Below are 14,407 nucleotides of genomic sequence, written 5' to 3'. Positions count from 1 at the left end.
ACTATGGCAGTTTCCCCAATTTACAGGCGGTTTATCCGCTGAAGTGGCAAATACATGGCACGCATGTTGCCTTATTCCTTCTCTCCAGAGATGCTGCCTGTCCCGCTGAGTTACTCCAGGGTTTTGTGTCTTTCTTCTTGCCTTATTCATGCTGTCTCTGCATTGAAAACATGAGCATGATCTTAATAGCATCTGTAGGCACATTCTGTCGGTCTGCAGGGCAATTCATGAATGAATCGTACCATGTCTGTCGTCTTTTAGGCAGTTCTTCTGGTACAAGGATGACTTGTTTTCACTCCAGTTCTGTGGGTTCTAAGCTGCCTGATGGGACAGACCCATGTGGGATCTAAAGTGTCTGACCCCACAGGCAGAAGAAGCTTGATGGGGCAGGTACGCAGTTAGATGTGCCTTTCTGATGATTATTCTGACTTCTGTTTGGTAAAGAGTTGATTTCAATGGGGCTCTCACGGATACACTAAGTACTACTCATTCATTTTGAATGGTTGTGGGTCAGGGATTCCCTTGAACTGGTGAGAATGTTCATTTTTAAGGAGGCTTTGAGAGCATCCTTGTTCTGTTCGTTTAGTGATCTCCTGACATGACATGACACAACAGAGTAAAGTCTGTTTTAGGAGTGTGATAACAGGAATCTGCCATGGCCTGACCATCAGAGTCTATAGTGTGTAATTAGACTTTCAATACTGAGGGAGTTGGCCTGAAAAAAACACTGACATTAATTTGATTAGTGTGCCAGTGGACTTGCAGGATTTGAGTGCTGATTTAGGCGATTGGTGTCTTTGGTGCTGGGAGGTTGGTGTCTTTGCTGCTGGTCAAGATTGTGCTGATGGCAGGTGTGTCTCTTATATTCAAGAGGTAAAGGATCACTGCTACCTGGCAGACCATGAGCTACTTGCCAGGTTTTGATGTCTTGATCTTCAAACACTTTTTCTCATCTGATCAAAGGTTGTGCTGCCCCCAGGCCGTGGTAATGTCATCATTAACGCCTGGCTTCTTTACAAATGGCTCTGTGACATGGGATGCAGTTTACATTTTTGGGGTCTTATTGTAGTATGTTATTGTCATGAGTGATAGTAAGTATTGTGCTGTTGGGACATGTTTAGTGTAAAGCCTGCTTCGGATACGTTTTAGTGTATGAATTGATAACTTGAACCTCAGCTTCTAAAGGTGCATTGGCAGATTACTACTTAAGTGAATGTGACATACATTGAGCTTTTTCTCACTTCTCCTGTGTATTAACTCTACTCCAGCAGGAAGCTTGTTGGAAGTGCCATGCAATGTTGTGGGGGAATGATTTAGTTGAGTGTTGGAGCGTTGACACAGCCTTGCTTGTCGCTTGTCCTGAGTATGCACTGAGATTGTGAATGTTGTGATCTAGTTTGCTCAGGATCATGGAATGTAGCTGTAATGGGATGTAGTTATGCAGCTGTTGCGGGATGTTTTCTGAGTGCAACCAACTGGTTTCTTTTTTAATTCATTTTTTTGTGATTTGGATCTCACTGGCAAGGCCCCTTTTTATTGGCCACCCTCTTACCCTTGGGAAGGTCTTTCTTGAATCAACTCAGTCCTTATAAGCTGTTTTATTAGGTGTGGTGTTCCATGATTTTAAACCCAGAAATGATGAATGTTTCCAAATTAGGATGATGTAGTGCACCATTGGAAGGGAACCCGCTGGTCATGGTGTTTCTATCCTCCCGCTACCTTTATCCTCCCTTGTGGTAGGGGTCGCAATTTTACAGATAATTATTCTGGTCACTTGCATGCATTTTGCAAACGGCAAATAATGCAGTTACTGTACTAGTAGATCATGCACTAATGTCTAAGGTAGTAGACTAGGTGTCAATCAAGTAACTTTTCCCCGAATGGAGTTAACTGGAGTGCTTTTAGAGAGAAGGAAAGGGTAACGTTTTGGGTCAAAACCCTTCTTCCGAAGAAGGGTCTCGACCCGAAACGTCACCCATTCTTTCTCTCTGGAGATGCTGCCTGTCCCGCTGAGTACTCCAGCATTTTGTGTCTACCTTCGATTTTAAACAAGCATCTGCAGTTCTTTCCTGCACAGAGTGCTTTTGGAGTTGCACTCATCCAGGCTAACGGCGAATATTGGATCATATTCCTGATAGAAGCAGGCCCTTTGCCCAACTTGCTCATGCTGACCAAGATGCCCCATCTACACTAATTCCACCTGCCTGCCCTTGGCCCACATCCCTTTAAACTTTTCTTACCCATGTACTTGCTGTGCTCTTTCCACCACCATCTTATTCCTTAGGTTGTGTGTTTTCTTTTGGAATTTTCATATGTCTGTGGAGCTGTCTTATCTCCTTGGAAGCATGACTTCTATTTCTCGAACCAAAACGCAAGGCAATCTTGAATCAGAAACTCATCAGCTTAATGAAACATAAATTACTTGAAATTATTATCATACTCCTATATCTGTATTAAAAAAATAGTGATTCTTATATGAAATATTGCATAGAAAAATATGTTAACAGCTAGCCAGGTCCTTTCATGAAAATCGTGTTCCAGAAATGGTGACTCCCCCAGGAGCTGTTTATCTCAGTCTTCTGGTCTTAGTTGTTACGAATCAAGTTACTGTTTCAATGAAATTCAAAAACAAAATCCAGATACTGCAAATCTGAAATAAAACAGCAAATGCATTAAATAAATACTTTGCTTTCCTCTATTATATGATGATGAAAGCATCTAATGACTTGATAAACAGGTCCTAAGATGGGCATTTTGCAAGTTATTTAGTGTGGGAAGATCACTGTCATGATGCCTGATAGCCAGGTTATTGAATTTATTGACATTTTGAATGCAGCTTCACATCAACTTCCCAGAAAATCTAACTGGAAGTGGTTACTGGAGAGTAACTGGAGAGAGAAAAGCACAGTTAATGTTTCTTTTTACTGTTTTACTGTTTAGAGATACAACATAGAAACAGGCCCTTCAGCCTACAGAGTCTACGCCGACAATTGATTACCCGTTCACACTGGTTTTATGTTATCCCTCTAATCATCCATTCCCTACACACTAGGAGCAATTTACAGAGTTCAATTAACTTGCAAACTTGCACGTCTTTGGGATGCGGGAGGAAGCCGGAGCACCCAGAGGAAACACACATGGTCACAAGAAGAACGTGCAAACTCCACACACAGCTCCCACGATCAGGATTGAACCTGGGTCGCTGGTGCTGTGAGGCAGCAACTCTACCAGCTGCATTATTGTGCCCCTCTTGTCTCTTTTTTTGCCCTGGTGAAATATGATAGTAGGAAATAGATCGTATGGGAGGCGCATTCCCAATCTCGTTGTACCCCTGTACAATGACATTAAAGATATATTGTATTGTATTGTAATAGAAAATGCATCTTGGTAATAGTGCAGTGCTGAATTCCTGACGAATGTTTCAATTTGTCCTATTTTTGGTATTCTGTGACCAGGTTTACAGTTGCCCTGAAACCCCCTACAAAGGAATTGTATTCTGTTAGTTTCATTTGGTATTTTATCACGTACAATTTACAGTTTTGATTACTGTAAATGGCAAATCCTTAATCAAGTTAATTTTTTGGGGAAACAATTGCTGCACATTTAAGAATATCTTGCTGATTCTTGAGTGTTCTGTCTAATGTCTACCTTGTGCCACATAATTAAATGGCTTGTATCGGGAGACACAAATTACATATGTAAACTGTTCTATCTTCTCCCCCCACCCTGTTCCTACTTTCACAATGAACTCAGTTAAGTTTGTCAGAGTTTGTAGCTTTTAATAAATTAACAACAATTCTGTAACGGGCTGTGGCTTGGAGTAGTTTCTCAGCCAGTTTCTACTTTGCTTCACTTCTCCACTCTTGTAATCCTGGCATTTTCTGTTTCAGTTTAATTTCAATTTCTGTAATCATCCAGAGAAACCTTACTTTAAGGTGAGTGTACACAATAATGCTCATCCCAATTCTCCCCCTCCTGCTCTGAACATAAATGCATGAGCAAAGGAAGGGTTTGGTCTGACGTAACTGCTGTGCCATTCAGTAAAGATCATGAATTGGTTTACCTCATTGTTTTCCTGCACTAATTCCAAGCATTAGGGTTCTTTAATATTCAAAACATAAAATCCACAAATCTCTGCCTTGAATATACTCATGAACTGAGCCTATACGGTCCTCTTGAATAGAGAATTCCAATGTTTCATTATTTTCATGGATGAAGAAATTAATGATAGACACAAAATGCTGGAGTAAATCAGCGGATCAGGCAGCATCTCGGGAGAGAAGAAATGGGTGACGTTTCGGGTCGAGACCCTTCTTCAGACTGATGTCAGGGGAGGGGACATCAGTCTGAAGAAGGGTCTCGACCTGAAACGTCACCCATTCCTTCTCTCCCGAGATGCTGCCTGACCCGCTGAGTTACTCCAGCATTTTGTGTCTACCTTCGATTTAAACCAGCATCTGCAGTTTTTTTTCCAAATAAATTGATGATGTTAACTCTCCTCTGAGGCCAAACCATTATTACTCGGACTGTAAGCCCTAGTTCTCAACAGCTGGTGAACCTTTTTTTCCTACTCTATCACATATTATTGGAGTAGGAGATTTCTGCTCCTGTACTTAAATTGTAATGAAAGCCAGCTTCCTGTTTATTGCACCTGCAGTTTAACTATGTGTTTCTTGACAGCCACATCTCTCTGGACCCTAACATCTTTCAAATTTTCATCATTTGAAAAGATAGTCTGCGTTTCCATTTTTTTTCTCTGAAAGCGGATGGATGGCCTTGCATTTTTACATGTTGTACTCCAACTGCAATGTCCTTTACTCATTTATTTAATCTGTCTCAAATCCTCTATGCCTCATCAGCAAATGTAGGCATATTAAACAGGCTGGGAACTCATCACTGTTCCCTTTACTTTCCCACACATCATAGCTTCCTGATTAAAATGAATTTTTTTCCCTACTATTTCATTTGTTAACCAATTCTCAAGCCATGCCATTTTATTACCTTCAACATCGTATACAGCCATTTTGTTTAATAATCCCTGATTAGCACTTTAACAAAGGCCTTCTGAAAATCCAAACACACCACATCATCTGGTCCACCCTAATCTATTCTCTTAGTTATAATATATAAAATAACTTGTCAAATATAATTTTGCTTTCACAAATCCACACTCACTTTGCCTGGCCTTATTATTATTTATTTGTGTTTATTACCACATCTTGGTAATAGATTCTGCCAAATCTCTTACTACCAGCCTAATTGTCTGTGTTTCCCTGTGTCCGTCCCCCCCCCCCTCATTTTCTTATAATTGGGTTATATTTCCTATTATCCAACCTGTCGGAGCCATGCTAGAATCTATGGAATTTTGGAAGATGAGAACCTTGGGCTGCAGCTTATCAGGTTCTGGGGACATCACACTTTATTTTATTAATTTCCCCAATTCTTTTTTAAAAACCAACGATTTCTTTGTGCTTCTCATTTACTCATCCATTCGAGACAGTTAGTTCTCAACAATTCCCAGGAGCTTTTTAAGTATCTTTCGTGAGACAGGCATAAATTATTTAGTTAATTTCTCTGTCAATTCTTTATTCCTGATATTTCTTCTGTTACGCTCCGTAAGGGGCCAGCACTTTCCTTGCATAAGTGTAAACCGAGGTGCGGTAGGCTGATCTATTGGTAATTTATAACCACATGCTCCGAAATAACCTAGGTAACCATTCATCAACAATTTATCCACCTCTACCTAAAAAAATATTCCACCACTCTACTTTCACTGATCTTTGGAGGAAATGCTGCAGAGATTCAGTCTTTTGAGAGAGAAACTTTCATTTTGTCTCTGTTTTAAATGGATGACTCTTTAATCTTGAACTGGGAACCCCTAGTTTTACATTCTCCCACGTCCACCGTGCCAAGACCCTGGGGATCCTGAATGTTCCTCTTCTCAGTGTTACTTCAATAACTTTTGAGATTTTTTCTTAAATTAGTATTAAAGCATTTCTTCTTGTATTCCAAAATCTCTCTCATTCAGTTCTCTTGTCCCGATGTCCTTTAAAAGAGAACAGTGTAAGTTTTTGTAAAGAAATAAATAATTTGCAGGGCCATTGTGAAATGTTGGTTGAGTGGGATTAACTGGATTGTTCTTAATGGAGTTTATATGGAGTAGCATGGTTTATTCTGTGTTGCAACCATTCTGTTATACAATGTTCATTTAGAAAAGTTATACAATGTTCATAACTACGGCGAAGTAATGTGCAGGCTACTTCAGTTTTGACATATCACACTAAAACTAATCTCTCTTGCAGTCAAAAGAATTTATGCAAAACCAGCATGGAGACTATAGTCCTTGTCACCAAACATCTATATTTCAAATTTGTGCAAACCTGCCTGGCAGTTTTGGCGGACATTGATTGGGTCTTCAGAAAGTACCATTTTAGCAGTATGCAATTTGTGAAATATTTATCTTTATTTAGGCTGAGCGCAGTGGAAATAATGCTCTTGTTTTTACCCATGACTAGGTAATGGAGAAAGTGTGCATATGGATAATGAAACTTTCCATAATTTTACTGCAGAGGAAGAGTTCAATTTTATTGTGATAGTTTTGAAAGGTTCTAATGAGTGGAGAATTTACTTCAACGCCACCCCCACTCCCCAAGAGTTTCTCACTGATGATTGGCAGTGACACATCATGATGGTAAAAATAAGACACTAAGTGCAGGAGTAACTCAACGAGTCAGGCAGCATCTCTGGAGAACATTGGTAGGCTTTGTTTCAGGTTGGGACCTTTTTTCAGCCTTCAATCAACATTTCCCTACTCACCTGACCTCCACTAAGGATCACACACGTGCCTGCCTACAGATCAGGCCCTCCACCGACTCTCCTCGACTCAACCGTGCTCCTGTCCACCCCCGGAGGCTTCACTGCTGGATTTTTTAAATTTTGAAAAGAGTCAGTCCCAAGAAACGTCACCTATCCACATTCACCAGAGGTGCTGCCTAACCCGCTGATTTACTCCAGGACTTTGTGTCTTCTTTTGTAGACCAGCATATGTTTTTCCACATTATAGAGGTAATCAGGTGTGACAGATCAAGAGTAACTAGGTTGGAGGCTATAACCATCTCAGTTGATTTTTATTTTCCACTTTTACATATGTACCGTCCCTTTGCCAGAAATAGTAAACATTTCATGTAAACACAAGATCATCTATTTGTTTAAAATTACATTTTTATTGATGTCAGATGTATCTGCCGTCCATGGAACAATTACCATGACTCAGTTTCCAACTTCAGCAATAGAACAACCTGTAGGTTTCCTAAAGGCCTGTGTGTACTTTGCCAATCTCTTGCTCGAGATTCTTTTGTGTTGCTGACAGTAACAGTTCTGTCATTGTCACATTGGATTGCATGTTTAGAAGGAATTGTACAAAGATGAAGAGGATGATAAAGAGTGAGGTGTGGAGAACTGGCGTCCATTGACTCATCTGTTGGCTCAGGTTTTATATGTAAGGTAGCTTGGATACAACATTGATTTACACAATGGCCTGATAGGCCTCACCACAACTAATATCTTGATATGAATGTTTCCCCAAATAGACTGTAAGTATCCTCAGCCTTTTGGCCCAGTTGATTAAGATCTCCATCTTCACTGTCCACCATATAGCCAGTTTTAGTTTCATTTGCAAACTTAGTGGTTATACTATCCACATTCTCATCCAAATTCTTAATGGTTCGAACCAGCACCAATCCTTGTGGCGCGCCATTTGTTATAGTCCGTGAGTGTGAAAAACAACTCTCTACGCACCATCCTCTCCTACCTTCAAGCCAATTTTGTCCTGATTGGCTAACTCTCTCTTGATTCCATGTGATCTAACCTTCCAGTGTATCCTACCATACAATAATTTATCAAAAGGCCATGCTGACGTCCACATAGACAACGTCTATCGTATTCTATATCTCTCTCTACATCACTGTCTATCTCTTGTTTCTCTTTCCCCTGACTAGTCTGAAGAAGGGTTTTGACCCGAAACGTCACCCATTCCTTCTCTCCAGAGATGCTGCCTGTCCCGCTGAGTTACTCCAGCATTTTGTATCTATCTTTGGTTTAATCCAGCATTTGCAGTTCCTTCCTACACATCTACCGTATTGCCCTTGTCATTCCTCACGGTCACTTCTGCAAACAAAACTCAATCACATTGGTGTGACATGATTAACCACACACAAAGACTGCAGACTATACCTTGCTGTTCCAAATGCATGTAGATCCCGATTCTCTCAATCCCTCCAATAACTAAGTTATTTATATATGTATCACAAACAACGGGTGCCAGCATTGATCCCTGCAGAAAACCACTATTTACAGGCATTCAGTTGGAATAGCACCCTTCACCACTACTCTCTATTATAGGTAAGGAAGTTCTGAATCCAGGCTACCAAGACACCATGGATCCCATGCATCATAATATTCAGGATCAGTGTTCTATGAGGGATACTGTCAAATGCCTTTTAAAATTCTTGCAGACAACATTCACTGCCTAACCCTCACCCTTCATCACCTTTGCAAAGTACTCAAATCAAATTTGTAATGCATGACTTGCCACAAACAAAATCTTGACAGTTCCAAATAAACTTATTCTCTTCCAAATGTGAATAAATCCTATCCCTAAGAATCCATTCCAGTATCTTCCCCACCATTGATGTAAGGCTCATTAGCTAATTTCCTGGATTGTACTTCTTTCCCTTAAACAAAGAAACTCATTGATTTTTAAGGGGCCCTGATATGTATAGAATTTCTTTGCATTCTCCTTTCACCTTATTTGCCATAGCTATCTAGTTTTTCTTGTTTGTCCTCTTAATCTCTCTCTTGAGTGCTCTCTGACACTCCCTGTACTTCTCAAGGGATACTGCTTTGCTTTTGCTTTTCAATGTCCATATTTAAAACGGGAAGGAGGTGGAAAACAAATTACTTTAGGCCAATTAGACTAACATCTGTTGTTGGAAAAATATTAGCATCAATTATTCAGGAATAATATCAGCACATTTGGAAAATAATTTTCTAATCATGCAAAGTGGGCATGGCATCTTGAAGGGAAATCACGTCTCAATTTTTTTTCACTCAGGGTGGTGGGCATATGGAATGAGCTGCTCGTGAAAGTAGTTGAGGCATGTGCAATAACATAATTTAAAATACCTTTGGATAGATGCATGGATCAGAAAGGTTTAGAAGGAAATGGGCTCAGCATGTGCAACGTCAAGGGTCCAGCGTCGATGGAGTATCTCCATTGGTAAGGACACACTTAGTTATTATTTTGCTTATTATTATTATCAGCATGTGCACTGAGACACAGTGAAAAGGTTTTGTTTGCATGCTATCCAGTCAATAAAAATACTCTACATGAATGCGATCGAGCTTTCTACAATGCAAAGGAACGGGATAAAGGGTACAACATTTCGTGCAAAGTTGTAACACTGAAGTCCGATAGTCCTGTTAAAGAAAGTTCAAATCTCCAATGAAATAGATGGGAGGTCAGGCCTACGCTCTAGCTGATGAGAGGACCGTTCAGTTGCCTGATAACAGCTGGGCCGAAAGACCTGTTTTTTGGGTTGTATGATGCTATAACTCTAAATTTATTGGAATATTTTTTCTGGCTAGAGGGGAACTAGTAGACATGTTATATCTGGACTTCGAGAAGGCATTTGTGCCTTGAAAGGTTTATGTTGCAAGATAGGAATTCATGGTGTTGGAGGTATAATGTTGCACTATATAGAAATTTTGGATAACTAGCAGAAAGCTGCAAGTAAGGAAAGGGATATCATTTTTATGTTGGCAATCCAATAGAACAAGTCATTGTAAACAGCGAAAAGAGTAATTGATGATTGGGCAGTTAAGAGGTTATTAAGTAATGTACCTAACCTGGATGCCAGGCAGGCAATGCATCCTCTGGAATTTCTGCTCATGATTGCAGAGGAATATATATTGTCCAACTATACTGTGACCTTTTATCATTGCATCCCATTTCCCTCCCTGGACTTGAATGTCCTCTTGTAATACGTAATTTTTAGTCAATTTGCTCACCGCTCTGCAATTCTGAAAGTCGAACAAAAGCATAATTTTTATCTTTAAATAGTGGTTGGAAGATTGATTCATGTTGGTTTGAAAATATATAAGAAAGGACACTGTAAGTAGTTTAACAGACACCCAACCACTCCCAAAAAATAAAATTAGGCTTTATTACAAACTATAAACTTTTACTGTTTAAATTTTTTAAGGTCGCTAAAGCTTTTTTATAAGATTGATAATTAGGAAACTTCCAGTGTCATCACTCAAAATAATAATGTTTAGTTATATAGGTTAATTATATCTTGAGGCTTCATGTGTCTCCCCCACCAGGGGTTCGTTAGTGGGATTGCACACTTGGGTCTTGAAATTTTTAGTTGAGAGTTCTTCAGATTTAAGAAGTACTAGACCAAGTGGACCCGTTGGGCCCAAACCTCTCCTGCATTGGTGCAGCACCCTCTCCACCAACTCCCCCTTGCCCCTCTGCCCCCCCTCGCCCCTCTCCCCCTCAACCCTTCCACCCCCTCCCCTTCATTTTTTTTCAAGAAATTTAAAGAGAAAGCTTGTGTCCTCATACATAGCACAGGTTTGCTTTAATTATTAAAATGATTTGCTATCACAAATACAAATTTCCTGATGAAATGTTATCCATTCACAGAATAATTGATTGTGAAATATGTTTTTAGTAATGGATGAACACTTTGAATCCGTGAAATGAGAGTGAAAAACTGTTTTATTGTGCTTGTGCCATTGTCGTACTGTCATGTCAGAATTTATGTTAGATCAGTCAGCCGAGCTGGAGAAATGAAAGTTTATTTAACCTTGACAGAATACACAATGTGTTAATTAGAAAGTCCTGTAGTATAAAAGTGACTTGTTGATGAATGGCAGAATGTTGTAATGTGTAAACTGTAAAGCACAGAAGCCTGTTTGCCCATCAATCTTGTCCGATTGCAAGTAAATCTGATATGAAATCATTTTATAATTTCTAATGACACAAAAGTGACATTCGGTGCTGTAGAATTATTAACGTGTATGACATTATAATTTGTATAACAAATATAGTTAGTCCTGATGTGTAATGTTCTCTCATTTAAAATACTTTGTTTAGTTTAGTTGAGAGATACAGTGCGGAAACAGGCCCTTTGGCCCACTGATTTCGCGCCGACCAGCAATCCCCGCACATAACACACACTAGGGACAAAGTCTGAAAAAGGGTCTTGACCTGAAACGTCACCCATTCCTTCTCTCCAGAGATGCCGCCTGTACCGCTGAGTTACTGAGGTATTTTGTGTCTACCTAGGGACAATTTATACTTATATCAAGCCGATTACAAACCTGTACGTTTTAGGAGTGTGGGAGGAAACCGAAGATGGAGGAAAAACCCACGCAGTCATGGGGAGGACATACAAACTCTGTACAGACAGCACCCGTAGTCGGGTTCGAACCCGGTCTCCAGCGCTGCAAGAGCTGTGAGGCCGCAACTTTACTGCTGTGCCACCTGTATTTTCCTCTTTCTCATTTGCTGTTTTTGAACTCTTTGCTTATTCTATGGGCACTCGCTGTCTTCCTCTGGCAAGTTCCCCAGCTTCTGGTAAGTTCCCCAGTCTATGAGAACAGTAGGTTGGCATGAGTTCACAGACTACTGAAATTCAATAAATCTGGTAAACGAATCTCTCCCTCCCATCTGTTTTGAGTGATTCTACATTCTGTATCACCTATTTACAGTGCCCTCCATAATATTTGGGACAAAGACCCATCACTTATTTATTTGCCTCTGAACTCCACAATTTGAGATTTGTAATGGAAATCAAGATTCGCAATACTCGAACAACAATGAAAAGATTTTCTATATCAATCAGTGGAGTAAAGCTATGGAACAGAATGAATGCGGAATTAAAACAATATTCAAACATCATCCAGTTTAAAAACAAATATAAACACATGATTTTTTTTAGGTACAGTGAGGAGGGGGATTAACAGTCACCAGGGGTCTACATATAATAACATATCATTATTTAAATAAGTATATCTATATGAACATATAAGGGTGTATGAGTAATTTTGTATTAATATCTGATACTTGATAAATATTGATTAGGGAATGGGGGTAGGATTAAATAAGTTCACACTTCTTCCTACTCCTTTTCGCACATGTTAAGTAATGGATGAAATTCCTTGTATTCTGTTTTTTTGTTTATTTTGTTTTTTAATTGATGTCTTTTAACATGTTCGAAATAAAATAAAATGAAATGAAATGAAATGAAAAAAAAATCACATGTGGTGATAGTGCACATTGTCAGATTTTATTAAAGGGTGTTTTTATACTTTTTGGTTTCACCATGTAGAAATTACAGCTGTGTTTATACATAGTGTGTCCCCCCCCCCCCCCATTTCAGGGCAGCATAATGTTTGGGACTCGTTGCTTCACAGGTGTTTGTAATTGCTTAGGTGTGTTTAATTGCCTCCTTAATGCAGGTATAAGAGAGCTCTCAGCACTTAGTCTTTCCTCCAGTCTTTCCATCACCTTTGGAAACTTTTATTGTTGTTTATTAACATGAGGACCAAAGTTGTTCCAATGAAAGTCAAATAAGTCATTATGAGACTGAAACAAGAATAAAACTGTTTGAGACATCAGCCAAACCTAAGGTTTACCAATATCAACTGTTTGGACCATCATTAAGAAGAAAGAGAGCACTGGTGAGCTTACTAATCGCAAAGGGACTGGCAGACCAAGGAAGACCTCCACAGCTGATGACAGAAGAATTCTCCCTATAATAAAGCAAAATCTCCAAACACCTCAAATCTTTCACCATAGTTGAGAAAGAGAGAGAGTTTTAAATTTAGGAGTGGGAGGGATGGAAAAGCTGAAAGGGATATGTTTGAAGGGCCGCGTCCGGAATTACTGAGATTGATACCAATGTTTGCAGAATGATCTGGTTATTATGTTAATGAGAGCAGTTGGAGAGAAACCCAACACAAAGTCATATAATACAGTGAAATTAAGTTTGGAATTATTGCTGAATCTTAAAGCTGGATTACACAACACATTAGGTGTGTCTGCAGCTCGAGCTATTGTTCATCTGCTAGTCAAAACTTTAAAGTAAATTTTTAATGCAAAATGGCTCTGCATCGCTGAAAGAAGCCATAGCCTACTCCTAAAAATTGATCTGGTCCAAAACCTGATGGATGCTGCTCTGGAAGCGATGGATGGTTTTACTAGGTGCCAGGCAGCACATTTTCTACATTTGAATCCTTATTATGCCGTTAAAAAATATGGATGGCAGTAGAGCTAAATTGATTTTGTGGGGAGGAGGTGCCCAACCTTTAACCTATTCTTATCTGAAATCCATCTATGGCATCCATTTTGTTCAATAGAAATCTCACCTGAAGACATGCATTCATTTCTTAAAGTGGATTGAAAGTATTAGAGTATCAATATTTGTAAACAAAAACATAGCGGGCTAATATTGCATTTTAAATGAATGGGGTCCAAGGATAAGTGGCATGGTATTTTTGGTTTTACACAAAAAAATAGTAGTTTTAGTTTTTTTTTCTCCAATTCTCATATTCCTTGTCTGAAGCTTTATTATCGCATAGTCTAGTTTTCACAGCATAGCCCAACTTGTCCAAGCTGACAAAGGTAAAGGTGCCTGCCTATCTAACCTAGTACCAATTGCCTGCATTTGGCCCATATCCCTAAAACTTTCCTATCCGGTTGTATTTTAAGCTTTTAAACCTGCCTCTTCCACTTTCTCTGGCAGTTAGTTCCACATATCTATGTGAAAAGCGTGTCCCCCAGATCCTCTTTAAATCTTTCTCCTTTTACCTTAAACCTATGCTCTTGAGTTTTCACCTACCTTACATGAAAAAGACTGACTAGGCCCTTCATGATTATGAACTTCCTAAGGTCATATGGATGACAGCATGATCACCAGAGTTGCACAAATCCAAGGTGCACAAGCCGGAGATGTAGAAAGATGAGTGTGGATTGAGTACAGGGACAGATGTGTTGATGAAGATATGGTAGGTCTGAACATGCAACTGGAAACAAATTTTGCTCAGCAGTCACAACACTTGCGGCTGAATGGGTTTTGCATATGAGCTTTGACACAGATAGTTGAGTGAATAATTGTTGTTTTGATGTAAACGTATTGAGCTGTTTTAACTCTGACAAAATGAATCATATAATTTAATAGTTGGTGCAAAATAGTGGTATTGGCTTTATTTTGGCAACTGATGCACTGAAATTTCAGACTATTATATGCTTCCTGATCTCCCAATCTACCTCATTGCCGTTCTTGCACTTTTGATTTTTGATCTGCACTTTCTTTGTAGCTGTAACATATTCGGCACA

General features: G+C 39.4%; 1 protein-coding gene across 9 annotated transcripts in view; it reads left to right on the top strand.

Moving 5' to 3' along the window:
- The window catches only part of LOC144595094 (inositol polyphosphate-4-phosphatase type I A-like), a 136,706-nt gene that overhangs the window by 535 nt on the left and 121,764 nt on the right, over nucleotides 1–14,407 (top strand). The gene's annotated exons all lie outside the window — the stretch shown is intronic.

Source organism: Rhinoraja longicauda, chromosome 7 (genome assembly GCF_053455715.1).
Source record: "Rhinoraja longicauda isolate Sanriku21f chromosome 7, sRhiLon1.1, whole genome shotgun sequence".
NCBI lineage: Eukaryota > Metazoa > Chordata > Chondrichthyes > Rajiformes > Arhynchobatidae > Rhinoraja > Rhinoraja longicauda.
This window is presented reverse-complemented; position numbering and strand designations above follow the sequence as displayed.